At 35.1% G+C, this 16,396-nt stretch overlaps 1 long non-coding RNA gene across 2 annotated transcripts; it reads left to right on the top strand.

The window, feature by feature from the left end:
- Positions 1–13,397: 13,397 nt before the first annotated feature.
- LOC132909636 (uncharacterized) lies at positions 13,398–16,033 on the top strand. 2 transcript variants are annotated; one of them, XR_009658579.1, is made up of 4 exons: positions 13,398–13,675; positions 14,213–14,431; positions 15,109–15,353; positions 15,768–16,033. It is a non-coding gene; the product is annotated as an uncharacterized LOC132909636 (long non-coding RNA). The 2 variants fall into 2 exon arrangements; XR_009658578.1 differs by lacking the exon at positions 13,398–13,675 and having other exon boundaries at positions 13,716–14,431.
- The last annotated feature ends 363 nt before the right edge of the window (positions 16,034–16,396 follow it).

Below are 16,396 nucleotides of genomic sequence, written 5' to 3'. Positions count from 1 at the left end.
TTGTCTGTCTCACTCTACACAGAAGCAGTAACACTATCGCCACCACAACTACTAGACCGGCTAGCGCGCTAACTAAGAGGAACTTATTATGCTACCACACCTCAGACACATTACACATCAGTCAACATCTCGGATTGGTTCGTCGACTACAGAACAGTCACCACATCTCTGGACTCCATCTCCGCCTATAGACCAGCATATCTACACTGATTCTCCAATATAAGAAGAATCAAAATGTAACTTTACCGGATCCGATGTTCAAGTTGTCGTCGAAATGGAACACTCTCTATGCCTAAAATATAAAATGGAAGAAATAAAGTTTATATACATATGAAAGAAGAAAAAGTATAGAAGAAAGAAGAAAAAAAAAAGTGTGTTTCGTCCAGAACCTGCTAGCGGACTCATCAGTAAGGTTATCTAGCAGGCTCATGCCTTAGACACACTAGAAGAGGAGAAGAGGGAGGGAAAGACATACTAGGTATGTCGGATATGTGTAACCTGGTCCTCCAACTTCACAGCGGGTCTTCAAGTGTATCTAAAGCTCTCGGCGACTCTTCTATACTCTCTCTTGCGCGTTGTCCATTGGATCGGCCTACTCCGTATCTTTACTTCCCCTGTCAAAGATACGGGAGGTTACGAGGATGATATTGTCTCCCTAAGACCGTCCAGGGGATACTTGAGAATGTAAAGACGATGTGCTGCAAGAACATCATAATAGCACATGATATGTACCAAACAACGCTTCATTACAACACAACATTTTTACACCCTCCGTCGCTGAAATCTCCTAATCCTCGCCGCTGCCTTTTTTGTGTGAAATCAGCTTCCTGCCCGCCGCCTGAATGTTTCACAGCTGTTGAGAGAGTTACAACAAGATAACAAACACACAACAGCCTGGCAGAGGGATGTAAGGATGGAATAATACAGGAAAAGGAGAGAGAGAGAGAGTGAAGTGTTTCGTCCGAGATCTGCTAAGTAGGACTCTTCAGTAAGGCTCTTACCTAGCAGACCCATACCTTAGACACTACTACTCGGATAGGAAAAGTTGTGTTGGAAGTTATATTTATTGAAACAAACAATAAATGTGACCACTAGTGAGAAAGCAATTAACATCGGTAGCCCTGTGTTTACATCGATGGCCCTCTGTTGACAAGTGTAATACGTATTCTACAAACGTAATTTAAACTGAACCATTACGATGATGTATTGTGTATTGTGTATTTTAATTTACTTTATGTCGTAAATCCGTGAATTTCTTTATCTCTCTCGGTTTCATAAAATGATCGTGGAGAATTCGTGTATCGTATATTCAATACTGGTTATTTCACTGTAATGTTATTGTACAACGATGTATTTGTTGAAAGTTATAAATGAAACGAAAAATTACGCAACGAAGTGAAATGATTCAACGAAGACTATAAAAGGCGATAGACGATACAATTGCCCTCGCTACACAGTCGATGTACGGCTTAATTACATCATACCGCGCACTATATCGACTCGTGTAATTGTATTAGAAATGCATGAATCAACCGCAGACACCGCCTTGTTAAAATTAAAAAGTATAGAGTAATTCGAGAATCTCAATGCTTTGAGGTAATGTTCGCAATGTTAATTGTACAAGGTCGCACGGTTATATTTGCAAGAAATACTTTAAATAATCGCTTATGAGTCTTCACCAAAGGGTTAAAGTTGAAATAACAAATATGGAAACTTTAGAAATGTTTCGTTTAGAAATGAAATCTATATTTTATGTATTTATATATTTATATTTATTATATATATATATATATGTGTAGATATTTGTTTTTTAATATTTTCAATCTTATTTTATTTGAGAATAACAGCTATTCTTGCTAATTATGATATTACTTTGTTGAATATAAAAAATTACATTAATTTAAAATATTTTTATGAAACATAACAAAATGAAACATGTACCACGAAAATGAAATAATTTAATGAATATATACGTATTTATATTTCACACTATGCATATAATATTTCAATGTATATCATTTATTCTGTTATAAATTAAATAGCCAGAGTAATTATACCACACGATCTTTTTCAAAACAATAAGGACAAAGTTTTTACGTTACAGTGTTACAATACGTGCATTGTTTATATATTTAATTATATATTTAAGTCGAGAATAAATATTCCGAATAACTAATCTAGCTTTATTCTAATTGCGTGTGAAAATAATTGCAATGATTAATGATAACGTACAAAGAATTGCGAATTAAAATTTCTGATGAGATACAAATCATCAGCAAAATTTTAACGTGCCGAATTAATTAGCAATCGTTATTTACGCGATGCATTCTTACAAGATATATGCCAGCTAGTATAATTTTGTAACATGTCAGATTGGTTAATAAAATAATCAGTCTTAGCAAAACTAGGGCGTCCCACTTCTTCTCTGACGTCAGATCGCAGTCTTTAAGTGTTAGAAACGTGGATGTCCAGTAATAATCGTTCATTAATTATTCATTGAAGACCGATGGTTCTATCGTTAATGCGAATTAAAATCTACGATTGCATGGGATACTGAAGGATCGTAGAGAAAGAAGCATTTTCGAACAAAGTGAAATTGAAAAAGTAAATTAAGAAGTTGATAGACCGCAATTACTAAAACTTTTCTTGTATATTACACTTTAATTTTATGCTACTTTAACTTTGTTGCACTTTATTGCATTTACTTTGTGGCAGAATATTCCGATCAGTACTTTGTATCTCAGTTGATACCGTTATTTCCCGATGCAAATACAATAAAGGATATTACGGTGTTCTTAGCACGCCTTCCTTTATTTGAAATCTTTGGCTTAGCTTGTACTGTTTATTCATTTCAATAGTAACTCCCAGTTCCTCTCTTTCCAGTTACATCCTTTCATACCAGGTATTCTGGTAGTACAAACTAAACATGAAAGAGAGTCATGCCTTATTGCTAGAACATTGTCCAATTTAATTTTATTTAAATATTGTTTATTGCAAGTATAAGCAACACTTTTTAACATATAAATATTCTTTTCCTTAGTCCTTCTAGCGAATAAAAATAAGAAAGTTAATGTGACTCCTTTTTAAAGCATATTCAATGCAATATATAGTAGATGTAGTATAATGGGAAAAGTAACTAATAAAAATAAATAACTGACTAATATTTAATCAATACTACACTTACGTATATTTAGAAATTTTCTTATGTTAAACTAAGATAATATTGTGTAATGATCAGTTAAAATAATTAAAGATTAAAGCTTAAAAAAGGAGTGGCCTGTGAGAAACGTAAAAGAAATGAGCTTTTTGTTCCATTTTTTGCAGCCCCTATATAAGTATGTGTATGCAGGAAGCATTTCTAATATTACAAAAATTTCCTTTTCTCGTTATTCACGAGAATTTAAGGTCGATAAATTTGAATAAAATTACGCAAAGTATCGTTGAATATTTTGAAGTTACAACTCCGTAGACTTAAAAAGTTTTACATGTAATAATATATGTTAAAGAAATTTCGTATTTCTATTCAAGAAGATTTGAAGGAGGTTTCTGAATAATCATTTAAATTTTGTTAAATAAACGAGTTCATATTTACTTGGAATAAAATATTAAGCTATTAAACTATACTTAAAAATTTAAACTTTATTAATAACAAATAAAATATTGCGATTACGCGATAATTAATTCTATTAAAATACATTAAAAAATTAGAATAAATCAACGACAGAAAACAATACCAAATTAAAAATTTATGGAGCTATAAAATACAATCATGAAAAATAACATTGAATTTCGATATATTTGCGAAGTTTACATGCAGCATATTATATGATATGTATGTGTCGTGTATGTTGGCAAAGTGGTGGAAGTCTGCGGTTGTATGTCTTCTGTCGTCTGAAGGGTGTAGTTTGATCTCGTACAGTTTTCCTATTTCGCTTCCAGTTTTTATCCTGTAGTGCAGCTATAGGCTTTGTAACTTCTGTTGCTACATATTATATGTGTAGCCTACGTATAAACAACTTTTAATTGAAATTTTAATTTTAATGTATTTCGTATTCAGTCATATGAAACTATTCAATTTTTAACTGTATAAACTGACAGACTGATTATAATATGAATTCGATTGGATTGCTACCTTTGTATAATCGAAATCTAATTAAATTTGTGAAATTTGATGATAAAGCCGTTTTGTACCATGCAGGAAAAATTAAAGTAAAATACAGTTATATCACTTTTATTTATATATTTATATACACATAAAACATAGGTGTGTTTTATTTTGATTATCACGTTATACGCATTTGAAATGATTATTATCTAGTATCTATATTGACTGATAAGGATATTTTGATTTACAATTTAAAACAAAGAAGAATATAACGTGGAACACTTGTTCAAACGGTTGCTTTTCTAGCCAATTCTTTTAAATTTTCATTCATATAATACATATTAATACGATGACGTTAAATAATATTGAATATATTTTATTTGTCTTATAGTATAAAATCTTTCAATGAGGTTCCTGCATAGAAAAATGAAAAAAATCTTATTGAAATTATCTTAATTTTTGTTCAATGTTAAAATGACATAACTGTACTTTCTCCTCTTAGGACATTCTGTTTAAAAGTAATTTTTACGTGTCACTTATTTTTAATTAAACAAACGAGAAGTTATTCGATCTTTCTCGTCTTAATATACCAATATCTAAATTAAGGAATTTGATATCACCTCATGTTTAAGCAACAGTAACGATGAAACTACAGGCTACAATCATTGTTTATTTTGTGTGAGTTGTATTCACAGACAAGGTGAACTCGTAGAATAAGGTTTTGCTCGGTATTCCCGTTAAAGCTGATACTTACTTAGCAGTAAGGGATTATACGAGCAGGGGATAGCAGATAAAGGGGTTGAGACAGGAAACTTGATAATCAGAAGTTCGCCTGTCATGACTTCTGATAGAACTAGAGTCATTCTTTCCGAATATACCTACCAGTTTTAGTGTAAGTATTGTACAAATACAGTTTGCAGGAAGTTACCTGCTAACCTGTGTGCTTCTCTTTGTTAATTCGGATGGAACTCAGAAGTTTCGCGATAACCGGAATATTCCTACCGACTCGGGGATAAAGCACTATCGAAATATCTGCGACGAATTTATTTAATTTAATTTTGATTTAATTTAATGGGGAAATGTTTCAGCCCTGAATGGTTAATGAATTCTACGCCACTTTAGATCCTCCATAGTCCCTTTCTTTCGTTTTAATCAAGAGAATTTGTTGGAATTGTAACAAATGACAGGATGGTACAATGTTATATGAAACGTTGAACATATGAGAATTCTAGAAATTGGTCTATCGATTGAGTGGTAAAACGAAAAAAAGAAGGAGTTTGAGAGAATAATATAAAATATTGATGTAATGTTTACAGAATTGAAAAAAATATCCGATTCAGACGGTTTGGTGTATAAATCTAGATGGATATTTATTCTAAACTGAACAGACTAATTTTTAAAGACAAATTTATATGTCATTTTCTGTCTCAACAGCAATTTGTAACCTCGCGGTATTTAATCGTACAAAATTATTTCTAATAAGTACGAATTTCTATTATATTTAATAAAACTTTAATCAGAATGTATCTACCGCAGCTAATGTTAATTTTCCACCAAGTTATGATCAATTCACTGTATTTAAACAAAAGATCGTAGTATTTTATTGCTCTAGTATTGCTCGATTAACAGGTCTTTTAAAGATTTCTATTATTATGACTACTATTGTTTGAGATTTTGCTCGTTTCAGAATTGTACAATCTAAGTGTATAAAAACGTAATTAACGTAGGAACCAATACAAAACTCTTTCACTCCATGGAACATAGATTCTAGAGTGAAAATGAACACCAACGCAGAAGGCTGTTTGATCGAATATCGTAGATTCTGCTTCAAAGTAATATGTACTTTTGCGAGACACATTCCTCGCTAGCCTGTAAGCTTCCATGCATCTCGAAATATTCGAAAATCCTGGTTAGACGAAGCGTGGTGCATGTATAATTAAAACGTATCGACATAAGTGCGGATGCATTTGATCTGGTTTAACCAATACGAAGTGAATTTTCCAATGGCTCTGTTCGGAAACCTTTTATATTCTATGGGAAACACGATAGGAGAACGCCGTTTAGTAACACCTGGTTCGAGCCATTTACCAAAGGGTCGATCGCGTTTTCTATTGGAAAACCTGTTTTCCGGTGGAAAAGCTAACCTGCGTAGAAAACCGCGCCCTTGTCTTTATCCTGACCAGAAAAACTGATATGTACTTTAAGCGTCAACCAATTTATTCTTCTTAATCATCGTTTTCGATTTTCGATCCGTTTGAAATTCACTATTTTCCATCTATGTTTCACAATCTTCGTTGGTTTTAGCAAATGACATTATTATTGATTTGGTATATGTGGATTTGTTCCCTTTTATCTTTTTTTTCTTTTTTTTTTTTTTTTTTACTTCGCGGAATACAGATTTTACTGATGCACAGTGAAAAATAAGCTTCTGCTATGTAGAACGTTTGATGGTCACGTGATAACATACCTTTATATACAACGTTTGCATGTTTTATATGGTTGTGAGATTAATTTCATTTAAAAGAAAATAGAGATAACGTTGGAATGTTTTGCACTTAATCACTTAGTAGATGAATATTATTTTGCAAATATCGATATACACACAAGCAATATCTATCCCGGTATATCTGTATTGTATTAGAACCACATTTTTTGACGTTTCAAATTTTCAACAATTTTTGGTACATAGAACTGACTAGGATTAAGATCTGTCAACTGAAAACCAAATATCAACACAAAACCAATCAAACTTCAGTATAAATATTGCTTCGTCAATACAATCACTTTTCTTTTAGTAAGTTATAATTTAACTATAAAATTGATCGATCAATGTACAGTAAAAAATTTATGTTTGTAATCTTCGTAAAATTACTTTACCGCTTTAGAATCTGTGACTTCTGGTTATTTAGTTCTTCTAAAGTGATAGAAAACTGGTCAAAATAACAAGTGTCAGACGTTTTCTTTTCGCGATTGCTAAAAACAAACAACTATTTTTGATAATATTAATGCTTACTTTAATTCACACAGAAACACAATCACATATACTTATATATTTTCTTCATATTGCATTAATTCTAAGTTATGTTCTTAGATACCTGATACATATTAAACGATAGCATTTTGATCTAAATTTAGCTTAAATTTTAGAAAATATGAATTTGCATGAAAGTCCACAATCTAATAATGACTATTATCAAATATGTTGGCATTTCCAATTTCTAAGGAAATTCGATTGTATGACCCAGGGCTTGATGGGCCTGATTTAAATTCGTCAGGCGTGAAGACAAATCTTAATGTGGAAGCGTCAGGATGCCCTTATTGTTAAACGGTCTGGTCTTTTGTGAGCAAATCGGACTCGTAGACAGGCGGATAAACGCGAGGTACGAGCAAGGAGAGGAGGAGATCCGGTTGTCTACGGTCGAGCAAAGGCAAAAGAAGCCCGGCTTCGTGAAAGACGTGGAATAAATCTTGTGTAGATAGCCGACAGATGAATTGCGATAATAAGGCGGAAATGGCTGGATCGTTTGTCCCTTCCGTTTTCCAGCGAGACGCCGCGATTTTGATTAATTATTAGCCACCTTTGTGGATTAATATCGCCGTGTATCTTGTTTACAATAATTGCGTTGCTGGTTCCGGTGGCTTGATATCGTCCTATTTACCGTACCGTGTTTCTTGTCGCTCATGAAAGGCGGCTCGTTAGGTTACATTTTCAGATGAGGAAATTGATGGAGTTATATATTAAAATATCAATTAAACGCCAATAATCTCTATAAAAAGATGTGAATAAAACGTAGAAGATTTATAATTGAGCTGATCGTATAAGTTCGAAATGAACAAGACACTTCGTCGATTTTTCTTTCGTTCATGGAGCGTTGACATCGTCGTATGCATAGATTTAGTACGTGATCGCGATTTAGCAAACTACCGTTCTAAGTTTAGAGGCGAATTTGATCCATTACTGCTCGTTTTCGAACTTCACCTTAACAAGTAGGCACTGTATAATCAGAATTTTTTGTGGAAGAGAGATAAACACAAATCTTCTTCTTATCAGGAGAGATAAAAGATTGGCAAGAGAATTTTAGATCTTACCAAGTCGTTAAATGTTCTATACACACCTTGTTGTAATTTGAATATATAGTTCATTATAAATGTATTCATATATAGTGTGTAAATTGTAGACTTGAATTAATGATTAGCTAAATCGAATTTGAAGAGCATATAGTAAATTTTATTAGTATAAAAATTAATCTACTGATTTTCAAGCGTACGTAGTCTTATTTCTCTATTTACTTTAATTAGTGTGAAAAAATACTTGCATTAATTATCAATTTCATTAATTTAGATGACAATTAAGATGAAATATCGTTTGTTTATATCTACTTTATATGAGTAGTAATATTCTAAGAACAAATGAAAATTGAAAGACTTTTACTAAGGTTACGATTTCTAATTAAATTTAACCGAGGTTAAGATAATACGCTTTCTTTTATTTTTGTGAAAGTATCCTTTTCGAATAATGTAGAGTATAATTCAATCTACAATTATGTACAAGGAATTACTTCATTATTTGAATTTACAGTTCACTTACAAGTTAAAAACTTTCTGGATGATAACCAAGTATTTCAAACTGTAGTGTTGGTTTAAATTATGTTTATAGGAAATAAAATACGGTTTATGGTAAATGAATGCATCCCAATTAAATAAATATTGAACGTCGTTCATTTTCTATTCATTTTTGTGCATGTTCATTATTGCCCATATCTTTTCTCCTTTTATTCAAAATCGTCAGTGAAACGAAACGTAAATTACTTTTACGTGCAGCGAACCTTAATTCCTGTGAATGCTTGGAAAATCTTTTCATTCTTTATTATCAGATATTGCTTTTTTTAAAATTAATGTACCGAAATCGATAAGACACAGAGAAGCTACAGAAATAAATAAGTTATACCAAACATTTATTAATGAATAATGTACGTACGTCTTTTATGTTAGTTAAACTATAGTTTTATTTTGTAATTTAATTAAAATGATATGAGTATTTTTATTAATGCTTGATAATTAAATTAAAATCTCTGAAATTCTTAGACTGATCTAAAATAATCTTTATAACATCATTCTTGTCAATAGTGCATATTGTCAATATGCATTATATATATACGCGCGTATTATTTGTCTCTCTATTTTTATTATGTTTACTAGTTACACTATTTGAAATACTTCGTTAGTAATCATTCAATTATAATAGCCCTTATGCAATATAATCTTCAAACGGTTCCATGGTTCCCATTTCTTATCAGCAGATAACAAACAAATCCCTATCTCGCCCTTCCACGACTCTCCAGAACCAAGAAACAAAAACAGATAACAACTTATTAAACGAAATTCCATTAAAGTTATCGATATAAGAGAAAGAGAGTAAGGACAATTAATGAAATATGAATGAGCAGTTTGATAAAACAGACAGGCCGATAAGTGAGCTAACAATGAAGTGGTCGATGGTGAAATAAGTGGTAAGGGGTTTCGATTGGCCCGATCTAGGTCCGGGATAAGTTGGAAAAGGGGATGCGCGTCGAAAGGTCGAAAGTGGCGAGGGTGTAGAGACTTATTTAGGGATAGACGGAAACATTGAACTTCTAGCATCTTGGCATTGAGTTGGTGTGAGTAGACTCTGGCGTGTTGGATGAATACAAACAGTGATATAATAATAAATGTGTATATTTAGTTTATTAGGGTGTAACGTTCCGTTAACATAACAATGTTTTATTTATAATTTTTTTCAGTTATTTATATTGCAGTTACTTTTATCATTATTGAATTCTCCTTGAATCTTTTAACATTGCAGTTATAGCAGATAATTTTAAGAATATAAGTAATATATTTTTCGTGAATATTTTTCTTTTTATTATGATTATTAATATCTTTATTTTGATGTATATGTAAAACTTTACTAAATCTACTTTACTAAAATATTACTTTGCTATGTAATAGTATCAGCTTCTTTTTAAAACATTTTGTAGTAAGATCATTATAAAGTTGTAATATTTCCTAGACAACTTCAATTCAATATATATTATACATCATACATTCTAGTCATTTCTAATTAAGTTACTTTTGCGATGTTTAATTTTATTTGACGTGTATTCTTATAACTCTCTATGTTACGGCGCGTAAGATGGTCCGTGCGCCGTCTGAATCTTTATACTATATACTGATCTACTAAATAGTATATACTATAAACTGAATATTTTGACGTAATCTTAAATAGCTTGAAGGAATCTCTAATCTTGTAAACGTTCTCGGTTATGGAACAATCCTTAGGTTTATTGTGCGCTCTTACAAATTACCGAGAAAGCGGGTAGTTACCTAATGGGAAAAGCGAGTTTTTCCCGTGAACAATGTCATCCACGAGCCACGTTGGTAGGAGGCTTCCTCCTCCTATCCTCATTAATTAACGTTGGCTATAACCAATGGGCAGCGAGGTTCGTTACCCTCATTTTCCTAACAAAAAGTGTGAACAACTAATCCGCGTTCTTCGTTCAAAAAGTACTCGCACACCGACCTTTCTTCTTTAATAACACGAGAACGGGCTTTACTGGAACTACAACTACCGATCAGTAAACATCTCTGGACTGGATCTCCAATTGGTGGCGGCGCTCAACCCTAACTCGTGTCGGACGAAGGCAGCGCAGTGGTTAGCGCCTAAAGTTACCAACGTTCGGGACCCGAGATCAAATCCCGTCGAGTCCGATTTTTCTTCCACGGCATCAAAAATGAGGGGAAAAATGCAGCGCAATACCCCAGCAAGCGACACCCCAGCGGCCAGCAGCAGAACCAAACCAACCTTGTCTGTCTCACTCTACACAGAAGCAGTAACACTATCGCCACCACAACTACTAGACCGGCTAGCGCGCTAACTAAGAGGAACTTATTATGCTACCACACCTCAGACACATTACACATCAGTCAACATCTCGGATTGGTTCGTCGACTACAGAACAGTCACCACATCTCTGGACTCCATCTCCGCCTATAGACCAGCATCTCTACGCAAGTCAGCATGTCTACACTGATTCTCCAATATAAGAAGAATTAAAATGTATCTTTACCGGATCCGATCTTCAAGTTGTCGTCGAAATGGAACACTCTCTATGCCTAAAATATAAAATGGAAGAAATAAAGTTTATACATATGAAGGAAGAAAAAGTATAGAAGAAGGAAGAAAAAAAAAAAGTGTGTTTCGTCCAGAACCTGCTAGCGGACTCATCAGTAAGGTTATCTAGCAGGCTCATGCCTTAGACACACTAGAAGAGGAGAAGAGGGAGGGAAGACATATTTACGACGGAATGATATGTATCAGATTATCTCCAACTTCACAGCGGGTCTTCAAGTGTATCTAAAGCTCTCGGCGACTCTTCTATACTCTCTCTTGCGCGTTGTCCTTGGATCGGCCTACTCCGTATCTCCGTAACCGCTTAGGAAGATCCGGAGGGAATACTTCTGTCACAACTATTTCAAATTGGGTTGAGGTTGCCAGTCAGAAAATTGGTTTATTGTCTAAATTTGGAATTTGTGAATTTGAACGGTCCATGGCGCGTTCGTAGTAAGATTGCCGCATTTGTGATATATCAAAGTCGGTAAGAATGGCCATGAGGAGGTGCGAAATATATTGGAAATAATATTTTTTTGATCATTATGCCCTTATATATTTAATACAAGGGAAGGAAGAAACCGAGTTAACTACGTATCAGCTGATTATCTGATTGAGCAACTTTTGTTTCTTCCACCGGTCAAGCTGAGGGCACTACTCGTTGCGCAGCCACAGTTTACTGCAGTGAAGACATTTTCTCCCAAAGACCGTCCAAGGAACTTGAGAATGTAACACGATGTGCTGCAAGAACATCATAACACATGATATGTACAAACAACAGTTCATTACAACACAAATTTACACCCTCCGTCGCTGAAATCTCCTAATCCTCGCCGCTGCCTTTTTTGTGTGAAATCAGCTTCCTGCCCGCCGCCTGAATGTTTCACAGCTGTTGAGAGGGTTACAACAAGATAACAAACGCAACAGCCTGGCAGAGGGATGTAAGGATGGAATAATACAGGAAAAGGAGAGAGAGAGAGAGTGAAGTGTTTCGTCCGAGATCTGCTAAGTAGGACTCTTCAGTAAGGCTCTTACCTAGCAGACCCATACCTTAGACACTACTGGGATAGGAAAAGTTGTGTTGGAAGTTATATTTATTGAAACAAACAATAAATGTGACCACTAGTGAGAAAGCAATTAACATCGGTAGCCCTATGTTTACATCGATGGCCCTCTGTTGACAAGTGTAATACGTATTCTACAAACGTAATTTAAACTGAACCATTACGATGAGTTATAAATAGACGACTGTACATTTATGGCACATTTTAAAGTGTGGAAATACACAGATTGCATAGAATAATGTGCAAAGATATCGAAAATATTGAAAGTAAAGATTCTGTTAAGAAAAACAGATCTCTGAAACAGATTTATAACAATTTCGTGAATTCTGAGATATCTAAAGCTCTACCAGTAGTAGCATTTGCATCCTGTTTTGTATATGTCCACACGGATTTTCAGATTTCTTGGAAGAAGAACAAGATAGCTTAAACGCGTGGTACGAGCAAGGAGAGGAGGAGTTCCTCCCTATTGTCAATATGCACTATATATATATACGCGCATATTATTTGTCTCTCTATTTTTATTATGTTTACTAGTTACACTATTTGAAATACTTCGTTAGTAATCATTCAATTATAATAGCCCTTATGCAATATAGTCTTCAAACGGTTCCATGGTTCCCATTTCTTATCAGCAGATAACAAACAAATCCCTATCTCACCTTTCCACGACTCTCCAGAATCAAGAAACAAAAACAGATAACAACTCATTAAATGAAACTTCATTAAAGTCGTCGATGTAAGTGAAAGAAAGTAAGGACAATTAGTGAAATGTGAATGAGCAGTTTGATAAAACAGACAGGACGATAAGTGTGATAACAATGGAGGGGTTGCTGGTGAAATAAGGGGTATGGGGTTTCGATTGGCCCGATTCAGATCCCGGTTAAGTTGGAAAAGGGGATGCCGGGACAATGTTCGAAATGGTCGAAAGTATCGCGGGGCAGAAAGGGAAGGTACCTGTGACAGATCCTCGGCTTGGAAGGGGCAGTTGGGTATCGCGTTAACGCGCGGCTGGCAGTTTCTCGCGAGCCGCGAGCCGTGTCGTACTGTTCAGATGCGCGCGCATTTTCGCCTGACTTCACTCTCTTTGCACCTGCCGCGTTCAACTTCGCGCCTCAACGACGCGACACGACTGGCTTTCGCGTGGGGTCTTCCTCGACCACCGTTAACCTCATCGTACCGCGAGTCAAATTTACTGCCCGTCGTATTAAACTCTACAACATGAGGGATAGTTGCGTCTACACGTCACCTGTTACCGTGTGACGCATCATGAGACACAATCTTCATGCGAATGTTGTCGCAGTGTGTCGTCGATCAGGGAACGTTTGAATCGGTGCAATCGTTTGAGCGGTAACATTCGAAGTAATATACGGAGGAGCTTCAGTTGAAACTCTCGCTCTTTATCTCTCTCTCGCTCGCGTTTAGATTCAACTAACTCATTGATTTATCACTTTTTTCTCTCTCTCTGTGAGACAGAGATCAGTGTGTGGATCATCGATGCAGCGATTGAAGTTCGATTGCTCGTGCCGATGAAGGCCATTCGTGAATGGAATTGTCACGAGAGTACTTGACTGTTTGAATTTCGGTAATGATCGTCGTACTAATGCCGGTGAGCGTGGCATCCATCATCGTCTTTTTCGGTCTTGATAAGTGGCTTAACTTGCGCGTGACTTCCGTACTCTCACGAGTCGAGTCGAGTCGTATCGAGAGTCGATTGTGTTTCGAGTTGAATCGCGACGCTGTCATGCTTCATTCGTAAAAAGTATCGCGTTCGGACAATTCCTAATCGGTTTTGTCTCTCGCGAATGATGAAGAGAGAGGAGAAAAGAAAGTCTAATCGTCTTTCTTGACGCGTTGTCATTACGTTTGCGAGTCTCTTTCGGATTCTCGCTATTCGAGGCTCGAGGAATCTCTTTGTCCAAAGTGAACTATGACAGAGTTAAATTGCGATAGCCGGCGGTGGCTGTGTGTGCGTATGTGAGATCAGAATTCAGGAGAATTCAGGGAATGGACCACAAGTGCAGCGAAACTGCCAAGTACAGTCGGCTGTTGTGCAACTAAGTGCATCAGCTGGTCATCGAGGTTGTCGAACAAACGTAATTGGCGTCGTCATCACTCGTAAGTGAAAAAAGCTTTTGTTTATATTTTCTGAATGTTTTCCTGGATTTACTACGTCGCGTTTGTGTTCGTGGTGTTTATGTCGTTGTTTGTTTGGTTATTGTTAGAGGTCGAACTATTTAGCGTGATACGAAATGTGATCATAAGATTACGTATTCAGTGTGGAGTAGTTTTATTAGATTTTCCATCTATTGCCTTTTAATTCCATGCATATTCTATTGCAGATAATTTCACGAATCACATTCACTTTTGATAAATTTGTGGACTATTTAATTCACCGAAAAATTTTTTAACTTTTTTTTTAAACCAAGTATTTATCAAAAGTCAACATATATTAATTAATTTTTTCTTTAACTCTAACAAATACTTTTTGGTAATTTTCGCTACTTGTTTAGATCGTCGTCTTGCATAAATATAAAATGTTGACTATTAATTGTTTATCTTATAATCTGGGATAATTATTATGTTTCATATAATCAGTAGAAGATGCTTTAATATTGGTGTATATAATATATTTAATGGGAGTGTTTGTACATTGACTGGTATTTACTTCCGAGAATGATAGAGAAGTTCAATATATGTTGTTTCGTGTATTTGCAATATATCTTAGCTTTTTGTTTGAAAATTAACCAATGTTGCCATCAATTGGAATCGAAATATCTTTATGTCTGTTTTAGATGAAGACTTCAAGTTTACAGAATTACGGAACATCCAGACAATTGGGAAGTTGTCGGACGCCGAGTTTGCCACGTCGTCTAGGGGTAAAAATGGGAACACGAGCGATCTACAGCAACCTCGTGCAGAAAGACACCGCCCTTACCGACGACATGGAGTCGCTATCATTAAAATCAGACACGGAGTCTTCGATTGTCATTATCCGCACGATCAACGGAATCTCCTCTACCGGAAGCATACGTGCTCAGTTAGTAACATTTCTACTTCGACTAGATTTTGCAAATACTAACAATTATCACTCGAACCTATATTCAAACGTATACAATTAAGAAATTTTTAATACAGCGCCATGTTATTGATACATGTTGTATCATCATCGTACTATATTTTATTCTTATATTAAAAGTACAAATGCCATATAACTCATTTGAAATTGTATTTCTTGAAATCAATAGCGCTATGTACTTCACTGAATCAGATTACATATTCAACATAAGATATTTTACCTTCTTAATCCTATACCTCAAGAAATTATGGAATTCTGTAAACATATTAATTTCAATATAAAAATATCTGCTCGAACAAGATGCATTTCATCATCTTCATGCAAGGATTATATGATTTGTAAATTTAAATTTTGTATTATTTCTATTTCCAACAGACGCTGACATCCGTACAGATGACGAGACGTTCCGTGTGCCGGAGGACGAGTCGATGTCCGCTTCCTTAGCAGCGCGTCTTGAAGAGTTGTCGTTTGCCGAGGAACGAATCCTGCAGACGATTAAGTTGGAAAGGAGCCACGGTGGCAGCATAGGGTTACAAGTGACAGAGGGTAACGATGGTGGCGTCTATGTCCAAGCGGTGTCGGTAGGAGGATCGGCCGATATGGCCGGAAACGTGAACAATGGTAAGCCTGAAGCGACATTCTTTACTGGGGCTGCATTAATTCGATAATTCGATACAGCGATAAACGGGCAGAATTAATTACATTTGCGATATGAAGATGCTCTGAAGATGCTGCAGTGCTGGTCCTCTCTCAAGTTTCTTCCCGTAAAAACGCGACTTCCAGGAAGAATCACGAACAACCTGCGGAAAATAACTATTTGAAGTGAGTATAAAGATAATATTAAATTTAATTTTAATATCAGGTAAGTGAGCGAGCAATTGCATCTGAAATGAAAATAAGTTTTCATGTTTACGCTGAAGAACTTCCAGTTGGAGAGGCTGATTCTTTCATTGCGACTGGGTGATGTAGAACTGTATATTGTGAATGAATCAAGTGAAGTAATC

The sequence above is a fragment of the Bombus pascuorum genome, chromosome 8, assembly GCF_905332965.1.
Source record: "Bombus pascuorum chromosome 8, iyBomPasc1.1, whole genome shotgun sequence".
Taxonomy (NCBI): Eukaryota; Metazoa; Arthropoda; class Insecta; order Hymenoptera; family Apidae; genus Bombus; species Bombus pascuorum.
The sequence above is the reverse complement of the archived record's forward strand: the minus strand, read 5'-3'. Positions and strand labels throughout refer to the sequence as shown.